This window comes from Pelobates fuscus, chromosome 4 (genome assembly GCF_036172605.1).
Source record: "Pelobates fuscus isolate aPelFus1 chromosome 4, aPelFus1.pri, whole genome shotgun sequence".
Classification (NCBI taxonomy): domain Eukaryota; kingdom Metazoa; phylum Chordata; class Amphibia; order Anura; family Pelobatidae; genus Pelobates; species Pelobates fuscus.
Genome location: NC_086320.1, coordinates 96,610,528 through 96,623,459, shown reverse-complemented (window position 1 = coordinate 96,623,459; position 12,932 = coordinate 96,610,528). Strand labels below are relative to the sequence as shown.

The window sequence follows — 12,932 nt, the reverse complement described above, 5'->3', positions numbered from 1 at the left end:
TCCGAGTTCTCATGACAGACAGTAAATTAAAAATGATCAAAAATACATCCGCATATCAAAACTAAATCCTCAGGATTCCTAGAAACCATATCAGAGTGAGGGTGGGCCATTCAATAATCACAATGGTGACAGGTTAACTGATGATCCGATAACTTCAGCATGAAGACTCTTAACCACAGGGTGGCACCTACAATCAAATAATTTTTAAAAATGTCTTTATGACTAATAGCACTTATGTTAGCAGTTTTGCCAAAAAAAACAAGCCACTAGTAAACATAATTTATTTATATAAATATATATATATATTTAAGCTTTTTTATTTGTGTACTATTTAATATGTTTTAAGGTTTAGATTTGTATAGATCTACCCTTTTAACAATATTGAGATTAAAACATTCTGATCCTAAAACAGTATAAAAACAAACTCTTCAATAATCTACATGTTCTGTATAATCCATACAATACATAGAAAATGACTGAGCATTGCTGTATAACTTTCCAATATAAAATGCTTTCTTTTCACTATGCACAGAACTCGTGCCCAAAAAGATAATTTCCCAATGATCATTCTGGAAACATAATGTCTCTCTGCAAAAAAAGTCAGAGAGAGAAAGAAACAAAAGGAACAATATATGGATTTTCTCTCATCCATCCACCGTACACGCTATTCAAACTCATTTTATAGGTCTGACATTCACCAGGTGACCTCTCTTGTTTGTCCCTACATGTTTTCCAAAATATAAAAGTGAAATAGAGTCCCAAGGGTACTGTACTTGAAAGGTTATGAGAGTTAGAGAATTTCACCCATGCCTGCCAAATCAGCAGATGGCTTGTGATTATAATTATATGCATCAATAAAACGAATAATCTTTACAAAATTTGAATTTCTACTAAAGTAAGGGATTTGGTAAGCAGATGCAACCGAATACATTTTCTTTAACCCTTTTTGTTTAACTATAAAAACGGTCAAATGCTACTTTAGTATTGATTTTGCAGCTTTGTTTTATATTATTTGCAGCAAAATAAATTGTTTTCATTGACCCATTTATGCTTTGCAAGCTCGAAATTATTAGGATGGAATAAAAAAAGAAACTTTTATGGTTTATATAAAGGGGAATTTGGGGTTTTGTGTGCTAATTTACAATAAATTGTTGTATCATTGTAGAATTTTAAATACACATTTTACAGCTTTACTGACATTTCAGAATTATGTAGACATCAGTGGACTTTTAGTTATGTTATGCATTGTAAAACATAGACAAGACAATGTAACTTTGCATAGTTTAAAAAACATTTTTTGCAATCTTGTCTTGAACTATAGTTTAAGTAAACTAACTATAAAATGGTATTAGGAAAGTAAGTAGAGCACTTTAAATAAATCAAATTCATACTTTAAAGTGACACCATAGGCACACACCACTTAAGCTCATTGAAGTGGTCTGGGTGTAATGTCCCAGTACCCTAAGTTCTGCAATGTAAATCATTGTAGCTTCAGAGAATTGCAGCAATGCTTTCCTGTGGAGAGGGCCTAATGCACTCACAGTGCTCGCCGCACATGCGCATTAGCCTCCCAGGCGGATGATGTTGGAGGATACAGGGTGCTGACCCAGCACAGAGGGAGATTGCCACTGGGATCAGGTGAGTAGAGTAAATGTTTATTAACCCTTTCTGAGCAGGGGGTTGGGGGGCACAAGAGAGGTGGAGATCAGAGGGAACTATAGTATAAAGAATACAGCTTCGTATTCCTTACATTATAAAATTCCTTTAACCCCTTAAGGACCAAACTTCTGGAATAAAAGGGAATCAAGACATGTCACACATGTCATGTGTCCTTAAGGGATTAAAGGACCACTAAAGTCACCCAGGCCACTTTATCTCAATTAAGTGTCCTTGGTGCAATGATCCTGTCATTGTAACCTTTTAAGTTAAAATGTTGCCAATCTGCAAAAACCGCAATGTTTAACTTGTAGGGTTAAACAAATCTCTATACTCTATAATCTCTAGAGGCACTTCTGCTGAAAGAGCATCATGTGGCTTCAAACGTCATCTATAGCAGGTCATAGGAAACCATTTAATTCGGTGCTTTCCTGAGGGGAAGCTTGGATTCATGTGGCACTTGCAGTGAATGCACATCAGGTTCTCAATAAGGAAGCCAGGTCTCCTTAATGACCTTGAGGTGAGCAGTGCTGAGGGAGACTTGGCACTAGAAAAAGGCAAGTAAAAAAATTTTTAAATTAATTTTAAGGTGAACGGAGCGGTTACTAAAGCATTAGGAATACAGGTTTGTATTCCTAATAACCTAGTGCTGCTTTAATAATCTCTTTCTACAGAATGGTCCCCAAGAAGTCATAGCAAATGTGAAAAAAACAATAAATACTGTCATTATTTTTTCTTTAGTGTTCAGGGCACTTCTAGTATAATCCTACTCATAAAATCCTGTTGACTTTCAGTGCCAAAACCACACTAGATCTACAATTCTGTATAAATATTCACTAAATAGTCATTAATATGTAATGGTGTTGCAGGTTAATAGTTGTTTATCTTGCTTTTTGTTATGTGGTCTATGTAGACACATCTAACTTTAGTTTAATTACAGTTGAGTATTACCCACCTTGCGTATCTGTAATTTTTACAGTACTTATATCATACAATCATCCAGTGATGGACTGAGAGCAACTTTGGTCCCTGGGCTAGATTTGGAAATGGGATTATGCCATTCTTACATATCACTCCCCCTGACTAAACCACTATCTCCCCACACCTCACATTCCTCCTCTCCTCTCATTTCCTCTCCCTCCACCTTGCATCCTTTGTGTGTCTCTTTCAATCTCCCCAACCCCTCTTATATGCCTCTCACTATGTTCCCAGGTGTTTCTCTCTGCACCTCCTCAGCCTTATTCATGTATCCCTTCTTGCCCCCACATCCCCTTGTCTTTCTCTATCCCTCCAGCAGACCCCCCCTTATGTTTCTCTCTCTCCATCCCCCTGTCCCCATGTTTGTCTCTGTCCATCTACCCAATCAATATGTGTTTCTTCACCTCCACCACCAGTATCTTTCTCCAGTTTTTGGCCTCTTTCACTTAGCTTTGCAGTGCACTTAGGGGTGTACTCACTTTAGTTGCCAATGGTTTAGACATTAATGGCTGTGTGTTGAGTTATTTTGAGGGGACAGCAAATTTACACTGTTATACAGGCTGTACACTTACTACTTTACATTGTAGCAGAGTGTCATTTCTTCAGTCTTGTCACATGAAAAGACATAATAAAATATTCACAAATATGTGAGGGGTGTACTCACTTTTGTGAGATACTGTAAATATAACATATATGTCAGTCAGCTGTTCTGAGAAGCCCTAGTGTGAGCACCCATTTGCCATTATTCAGATTTGACTATATAGCTAGGTGATAAAGATAATTTTTTACCTCCTCATTGTGATCTATAACCATGCAAATACTAGTAAACAACCTCTGAATATAAATAGATGCTTCTTGAGGAATGCCTTTGTGGTAGTCATAAGGAATTAGGATTTACCAGTTCCATATTTAGTTAGAAACATAAAAAGTCAAAAGTAAGTATTGCAAATACTGGAGTCTATCTATTCATCTACTAATTATATCAAATATCAGATTATGTTTTCAAATTCCATTCTACATATGCCATATTGGTTGGTGGCATCATTAAAAAGAACCCTAACACTAACATTAAAAATACTACATTGAAATTGTTTAAGTAAATAAAATCACTATTTAGTAAATATACCCAAAGAAAACATGAATGCATTTATTTATGCAGATCCCTTGCTATCAGCCTTTGCAAGCCCTCCCCTTTTTTTCCCAGCCCAGACTTCTAGGCTGTGCTGCAGAATTCACCAATCAGAGGGTTCTCATTGGTGGGTTCAAACAAATATTCTTCCGATGGAACTCCACTTGATGGAACCAAGTTAGCAGACTGTGGTCACAGATTTGAGGACAGAATAGCTTACTCTAGGATGCATATAGTTCAGGGCATTTGATCTCCTAAGGAGGGGCCCTACCTTGCAACATGTTGGAACTATGCGATAATCTTCACTTTGAGAGATGGGATCTTACGTAAAGATATGAACAGAGAACTAGGCAGCTGGAGCTTTTATCAATCATCACAGACTTGTACTTATAACAGAGTCTCATCAAGTGTTTTTTTCAAGATGAACATGAATATAAAGTATGCAGGAGAGATGGGATTTTATCATTCCTATATTTTTCTTCCATTACTTCTAATTTCAGCAGTACTGAAACAGCTCTGCAGGGAAAGGTTAAGGGTTACTTATGTAAGCCTTACTTATGTCATGACAAAGAAGACCCTAGTTTCTTATGGCAAGATGGATGTGTCGAGAACATTCTAGGCAACTGTTAGTCCAGCCAGAACTTGTTTTAGTATCCTTTTATAAAAGCGGACCTTACTGATGACTTGCAGGTTAAGTTGGGGCTATGGCTCTGGTCAGTGGAGTTATTGGCACTCTGATAAAGTCCTGGAAGCCTGGGATTCTTCTACTTATGGTCAGATCAGACAAGCTTTTGTAAATTAGTCAAAGCCTTAAAATTTAACCATTAATCCATCTTTCTTAACTATGGTTCAAAGTTTTCTTCAAGCTGGAATTGACAACTGCGTTAGCTTGAAATTTTTTATATTTTTCAGCCCTTTCAGACATAACTGGGATTAGTTGGGTTCTGCAGTCATTGGTGGCATGGTTTCTAAAGGCCATCATCAACATAAAGGCTCCCTTGTGGGATTTTATCTGCTTTAGAACTTTTTTGGAGTTGGTTCTTCTGTTTTTATTTTTCTCCTGGCAGCTTTTTCCTCAGCCAGAAAAATGTGTGAATCTCACCAGATTCACCAGTTATAATTTGTTACAAGGATAGTGAAGGGAAATAGGGAAGATATATAAGTAGTTCCAAAGTTTGTACCTTATTTGCGTCCAGATTTAATACAAATCAGAATTTGCATAACCGGCTTTCTTTCCTTCTCCATCTTCGCCCAAGGAGCAAGCATGCCACATAGGATGTAGCTTAGGCTCTCTTTAAGTAACTGAGATAATGCTAGATAGTCATAGATCAGCAAATCTATTTGTGGTTTAATTTGGTCATTGTAGAGCAGAAGCTATGATTGTTTGAAAGCAAAGATTCAGAGAATAGAAGCAAGTTTGACTAGTCATGAGGAGACTAAACAATTAGTTAAACAAGCAATTGCTCAGAGTTTTGTGCTAAACCAGACACAGGAAGTTCAAACATCACATCACAATAATTACAAAAACTTGTCAAAAATATTATTAAAATGGAAAACAAAGAAAGGGATTGAAAGAAGTAAACTAATGATTGCATTGATGTTAAAGGACCAGAGATAAAACATCTCTGTGCAAATAGTTTTTAGGAATGTGCAGAATTCTAAAAAAAACGCTGCAATTGCAAAATTGTCACAACAAAAAGTAATTTTACAAGAACAGAACATTTATTGAGAAAAACATTCACTTTTCTAAGTAAAGAACAATATATTTTTTTATGAATTCTAACAACATTTTGGAGCCTGAGTTTTTGCCTCTTCCTCCATCTTAGTTCCCTTACTCATGCACACGTGTTACTTCCTTAATATAAAACTCTCTTTCTTCCCTCAATCTCTCAGTATTCCTCTACCTGCCTAATATCATCTTGTATTTGCACTCTCTCACCTAATTTAAGTTGCCCGTCCTTACTGTTACCACTTCCATAATCTCAATAACTCTCTTTCAAACAAGACAACACTCATCCTTCTTCCATCCTCCTACAAGTTCTATTTTAATAATCATCTTTAACTACTCTTTATTAGCCTGCTACTCCACCCAATGGCAGAAAACTTTATGTTCCAAATCAGCTCAATTCTTTCTGACACATGCTTGATCTTTCCCACACAATAAATCCCTTTCCTAACCTTCCCACCAATTTCAACCCTGCTGTATCAGTCCCCTTTTCAAATTGGTACACTCAACTTCATTTATTTTATATCAATAAAACGTATTTTTAACCCATAGATCCATATCAGCTGCCCATCTCTCTGTATTATCCTACCTATGTCCCTTATTCGCTCATCCTACCTATCTCAATAACGTATTCTGCACCCTAAAATGTTTGACATCCTTTATTCAGGATTGGCAGGGCCAATTACCTTACATATCTGTATCTAATGTTTTACTTGTCATTGTGTGCCACCTCAAAAGCTTCAGAGGGTCGCTGTGAAATCCCAATCTATAGTTTTATCACCAATGGTGTACTATATTTAATTTGAATGAGACTTGAGTTCAAAATTAACTATAGTGTTTATAAGAAGATAAAAAGTTATTAGCAGTGCCAAAAGACAAGGGTTTGATTTTTCTTTTTATGCCCTGCATTTCTGATGTGCCTCCCATCCAATCCCCCTTTACTTATCCCTTACATTCCGTATCCTTTAGTTTTATACATATTTTATTTTATTTTTTGGTGATAACTGCAGAAGGCTATAGTAAACTACTATGTCACACTTGGCACAGTGAGAGATATAAATACCAAAAATACCAGTATCCAAAAAATATAATAATATTGGGATGGACAGATGGTGAATAAAGGATATCCATTTAAGCAGTGGGGCATAATTATGCCAAGATTAAGATCACTGAGGTTTATTTTTGAGGAAACAAAGATTATATCCATCTAGACCATGGGGCCTCTGCATGGCCAACTTCAAAATGTAACAAGTTTAACATGCTAACTACTCTGCTATACAATTTGCATTGCTCGGTAAAATAATAACTGAATTTAAACAAGTCAAATCCACAACAAAAATACATATATTTTCAATAAACAGCTTCACTCAAATATAAACAGCAACCTCCCCACACACAACACACAAACATGCATTGCCTTTCTACACACATAACAATAGAAACATACAAAGCATCCCGAAACATAACAGACACATACAGCAATCATATAAAATACATGTCACATGGAACAACTTCCCAATACACATGCCTCTCCACTCTCAGAATACAAACAGCCTCCCCACAAACACAGCAACCTCCCCACACACATATCACCAAAAGCAGCAAACTCCATAAGCAACCTTAAACACGCAAACTGGTGAAGAGACAGTGGGATGAAAATGAGACATAGGAAAGAGTCTGGCAGAGAAATAGAGGAAAAGAGACAGAAGTTAGAGAACAGCGTGAGTCAGATAGAAAAACATTAAAGAAAAACAAGAAAGAAGGCAGGAAGAGAAAAACTAGAGAGGCACAGAAGATGGCAAAATAGAATATAAGAATCTTAAATAATTATTTTTCAGCCTTAAATAGGTACTTTCACTGAAAATTTTAGAAGCACTGCTCTACATGAATCTCACATAGGACTGGATGGGATTCTAGAACCTAGTGAGGAAAATTAAGCTTATGTAAAACTTATATAGATGTTTCCTCAGCTATCATGACTTTGACTTATTTTTCCCTCACCTGGATATTAATGAAAAACAAGAAAAACAATGGACTTGTACCGATCACTCTGGTGAAGCTTTGTGAACAGACTCTATTAGACAATGGCATTGCTTAGTATAAAGGTCTAGAGCCTGATGCATGATTTCTAATGTAAAACAAGAAATGAAATCAGTTAATTAAAATCCTGACAAAATACATTTCTTGTCACTGTATTAGGCTCTCAAAGAATTCAAGAGGTTGACATAAAATATATTATTTAATATTATCTTAGTATCATGTATAAGAAGACATCTACAAGAAAACATCAAGGAAAATCAGAATGAAGCAAAGATTGTTCAGGTACAATATTACTTATATATATGGTACCCTAGAGGGATTAAAGGATTAAAACAGTGACTGTATCAAATTTGTAAATATTTAATTTGTACATTTAGAGAAATTAAATGAAAATATATATGTGATAAATATATGTTACAGTATATAAAACACACAATATACAATATGTTTTAAGGCCCCAGGCCTGTATTTGTGGGAGGAGTTAGCGTTCCTATAAAATGCTACTCCCCCTTCTTACCTTTGCCGTGACATACGCTGTTCACCCCACCCACCTCACCCTCTCCATACCAATACAATTCCTTCAGGGGGGCCCTCTTTTTACATGCCTACACCTACGTCGGTTTCGGCACACCACACCGACTTAATCCAATCACAATGTATTTCACGATCACTACATTAACCGACCACAAATAAAAGATGTACAGACAATGAACACAGTCGAGGTAAAGGTAAGTAGAGAGATAAAGGCACAGAGCCCAAAAAGAAAATGTAGTTTGACAGATTTTGTAACTAGCTTTTTTTTATTGCTAAAAATAATTAAAGTTTCACTTTGTAACTACAACAGAACTTTTCACTTAGTGGGAAAATAAGTTCCTGTAGGTGGATAGCCATTTTATTTGTCAAAACAGTGATTGTGAAAGCTTTTCCTAAAGTTTTCTAGGAAGGATTCAGAGATACATACATAAATCCAGAAAAGATTTGTAAATTGAGGGTTAGGGACTGTATTGTGTGCAGGTGGCATTTTGGGCTTTAGTGAGTGCAAGGGGCTGTAGTAAGTGTAGGAGGTAATAGGGGCTGTAGTTGGTGCATGCAGGGGGTAATGTGCGCTGTAGAGGGTGCAGAGATAACATGGTCTGCAGTGGGTGCAGAGGCTCTAGTAGGAGCTGGGTAGATAGGCAGACAGGTATTGGATTAATAGTCATTGTAGTGAGTGCAGGCAGCCCTGCACCTTCCTACATCTTATACACATGATGGGAGCCTTCTGAATGTGTGTAGTGAGAGAAAGGGATGTAATGTAACTCCCCTCTCTCTCATTCCAGACACAGCGCACCCTCTAGGAGCAAACAAGCTGCCAGGTCTCTATCTACATAAGGACAAGCCAGCTGGCATAAACTCAAAGATGTTCGGTAGGTGGAGGCACACAATGTGGCAAGGCATGATATTGCCTCGATGTAGTGAGGTCTATAAAGGCATGATCTTTATACCAAAAACATTTAATTAAGCTAAAATGGTTTTAGTGTTTATGCAGTGTCCCATTATAAAATACATTCTCGGCATACAGTACATCTCAGTTTCTGAGATTATTTGGTATGCGTATTGGATTGGGATCATGAATATATGAATATGTGGGTATATATATTAATACATAACTATTATACAGGGATGCCACGTGAGGGGAATATGGGCTCACATCTTTCCTTGTATCAAGGTAGCTAGCATAAGGTCAAACGTTATTTGCAGATTATGTTATGTATGGCATATTCACTTTAGTGAACTAGAGGATATCACTACTTAACAAAACATAGCTGTGTCAGTGAGAACAACTTGAAACATTTTTTTATGAGATATGCAATATTGAAATAATATATAACAGCTACTGTATTAAATGAACAATCGAGAAATAAAATCAAACACAAGGAGGACATTCAATTTTTGGTATTTCTGTTAAAAATTCTGACTTGATTACTAATATTTATAGTTATGATTATTAAAAAGTCCATATAACATAGTGTTTAAGTCTATAATGGCTACTGGCAAACTAATATACCTAATCTCATTTCCAACTAAAGACTATTTTCACCTTCCACAAAACATCATTTGATTGGCTGTTATTACCAAAAACAAAAAAGATAGAAAAGGATATTGAAAATGCTGACTAGCAGCCCCAGCACACTATTGGGGAGTGTTCTTATAACCTCAATGTAAACCACAGAAAAAAGAACTTGAAATTTACTGTAATAGCAACAACCCAAGACAACACATTCCTGACCTCTCGTGACTTCCTGTACCTTAAAGACTTCCACCCCTAGCTACACATTTTCTTACCCTACTACCTATTCCCATGTTATTGGTTTTCCTTCCCATATATTCAACATTTCAATTAGGGTTTAAAATATGCACAGAACAAATATACAAATTAGATGGTTGAAGAAGCACTGGATGCACACCAAACGTCCGGCACCAGCATATTTTGCATGCTCATGCTGGACATAAAATACAAATGAATGACTGCAACTGAAGGACAGTACAAAATGTAAACATTGCCTTTTCTGATGAATGGCACTGTTTTCAACTGTGACAGTGTACTAGCAGCAAGATATATTGGTGCTTAGACTATCCCTTTAATATATGGTATACTTTCAATCGTGGTTAAATATATTGTTTCTTTGATAGACAAAGCATTAACTTTAATAATAGCTTGGTAGCATACAGATTTAGGCAATGAGCTACAAGTATTACACATTTCATAAGAATATTAGTCTCTCAGTGTTCCTTATGATAAAAGTTGATTTGCTAAACAAAATGAGAAAGAAATCGAATATACAGTCAAACTTCAATAGAATATATGTTGGTGTGCGTAAACACCCATATTATCATTTTAAAACAAGGCAGATGCCTACATATTCATTAAATTAAATCAGGCTGGCAATATAAAGAGATTGATATTTTCCCAGTTTCAGATAATTAGAAGGCGTCTAAAGAAACAAGAATTTTAACTCCAAAAATTTCAGCTTTGCAACTTTTTAAACAGTGCTAGTGTAAACTTCATTATGTGTCCATTTTGAATATTTTAAGCGTTTCAATGTACATTGCATGCTCGTTGAAAACATATCTTTAGATACCCTATTTTAAAAAAAGGTGTCTACATTTTCTACTTTTGCTATCTGTAACCTCTATATCTATCTCTGTTTAAAGTTTTGGTAAAGTTAATGCATACTTAGTATCGTTTCCTGGCTAAAATGTCAGATACGGAATTATCATCAACAGTCATGTAAATAAATATTTTAAATCAAATTGTAAAACTCAAGTACACCTGTAATGCTTAGAGGTCTGATATTACCTCTCTGAATGATATCTGTTGGTGAAATAAAGTAATTGCATTTACAAATGTGCTTGCATTTTTTTGATTGCATTTCTGTTGATGATATTTGAACGATAACTATAACAGCATGATTAGCAGCAAGCAAATATTACCATTGCTATTCTTAATAGCCATAATGATTCTATACATATAAATATATTGGAGGGTAATTTAAGACTTAAACAAATCATTACATTAACTGATACAGTTCTTTAACTAACTAATGTCCCAAACACGAGCCCATCATGTTTTAATAAAGACATGGTTAACTCATTTGTTATACTTTACATGCTTCAATTAACTTTTTTTTTCTTTTTTTTCCAGAGAGTATTTTTTAATACAGATCCACCTCTTTTTAATCAATAATACCTATCATGGATATTTACAAAAGAGTTTTCAATAAGAATATGCTTTTCCAAAAGTTTATAACAATGTTGTTCTAAGTCATGTTATCGTATACAAGTCAAGTCGCTGATGCATAGAACAATGAAATAGGCAATGCTTATAATGCCATTTGTTTTATTTCTGGATTATAACATTCTTTTGCATTATTTTTATGATGTATAATATATGCCTAACATATATTATTTAGAGTATCTTAGCTGATACCTGTAAAAATGATGTTAACAAAAAAGCCTTTCATGATATTCAAAGACTTATTTAGTTATATCATTTGTTAACATTCCATTCTTTTTTAATTACAACACATAGGAAAATCAGGCAAACTTCTTTAGACTGTAGCGAATGACTACGTTTTTGTTACCCTCAGTGCTTTAATATTAACTTAATTCCATAAAAAAATCAAAAAGTCCAAAGTAAAAAAAAAAATAGGATTTTCATCACCATAAGGACAGAAGAAACAAATACAAACACATAGGAAAATCAGGCAAACTTCTTTAGACTGTAGCGAATGACTACGTTTTTGTTACCCTCAGTGGTTTAATATTAACTTAATTCCATAAAAAAATTAAAAAGTCCAAAGTAAAAAAAAAAAATAGGATTTTCATCAGCATAAGGACAGAAGAAACAAATTAATTGAACATAGTTATTGCTTTTTTCAATCAATTAATTTGAGAAATTATAAAATTAAGTAAATACAAAATTTTTTTTTTTAAACGTATGCAGAGTTTTTATTAACATTTTCAATTACATCTCTATATCATGCTTTTTAGTTTTAGATTTAAAAATATTTAATGTACACATGATACTTTAGTTTCACACTCAATATGTGCATCAGTTTACCACGTAATAATAAATATTTTCAGATCCATTTATTTGCAAATAAGAACTAGCATACTATTTTCTATTAGACGACACCTATGCACTTTTGTTATTTTCATCCTGCTATATCTTTGACTATACTCTTTTTATATCCATTATTTCAACCACAAAACATCTGCTGTATTCAGCTTTGAGAAGATGAGACATGTTGATCTACATAATTTAATCACTGATTCCGTTAAAACTTCTTTTGAAAATCCCAAACTTTTTATCAAGTACTATAATAATAAAAAAAGGACATGTAATCTTCATTATTTATGTGAAATGAGGGGGAAAGAAATCAGCCCTTTATCACGACCTACTTGTCTACCAACGGATTTTCAAACACTTAGGCTAAGGTTTCTCCACTTTTCTCCCTAGGGCAAAATTGTCAGACTGACTTACCGTATGCTTTTTATTCTTTTGTTCTGTTTTTCTCACTGACTTGAGGAAAGCAGTACTGTAGACTAAAGCAGGGTGGGCTGGGTTAGTCCACTGTTTGTATCTTTGTGTGTGTTCAGGGACACTCTGTGATACTCTGGTGAGCTACTAAGCTTTTTTGTAGGCTTTGTGTCATTTACTTAACGACCAATCTCATTAGCTGCCAGAGTACAATGGGCTGATGCATTTTCTATGTACATACTCTTCATACTGACCCTCAAGGTTGCCGAAGGTCTATTTAATCAGTCAGATGGTGAATATATTTGCAGTAAATCATGAAAAATATTACGGGATCACAGAGGTAGAACGGAGAACTTCAATTTGTATCAGTAGATGTTTAT

The 12,932-nt window shown here is 34.9% G+C and overlaps 1 protein-coding gene across 1 annotated transcript in view; it reads right to left on the bottom strand.

Moving 5' to 3' along the window:
- The window catches only part of ST18 (ST18 C2H2C-type zinc finger transcription factor), a 280,418-nt gene extending 267,775 nt beyond the window's left edge, over positions 1 to 12,643 (bottom strand). Inside the window, exon 1 of the mRNA XM_063450436.1 lies at positions 12,556 to 12,643. The gene's annotated coding sequence lies outside the window, so the exon portion shown is untranslated. The remainder of the gene's footprint in view (positions 1 to 12,555) is intronic.
- Between the last annotated feature and the right edge of the window lie 289 nt (positions 12,644 to 12,932).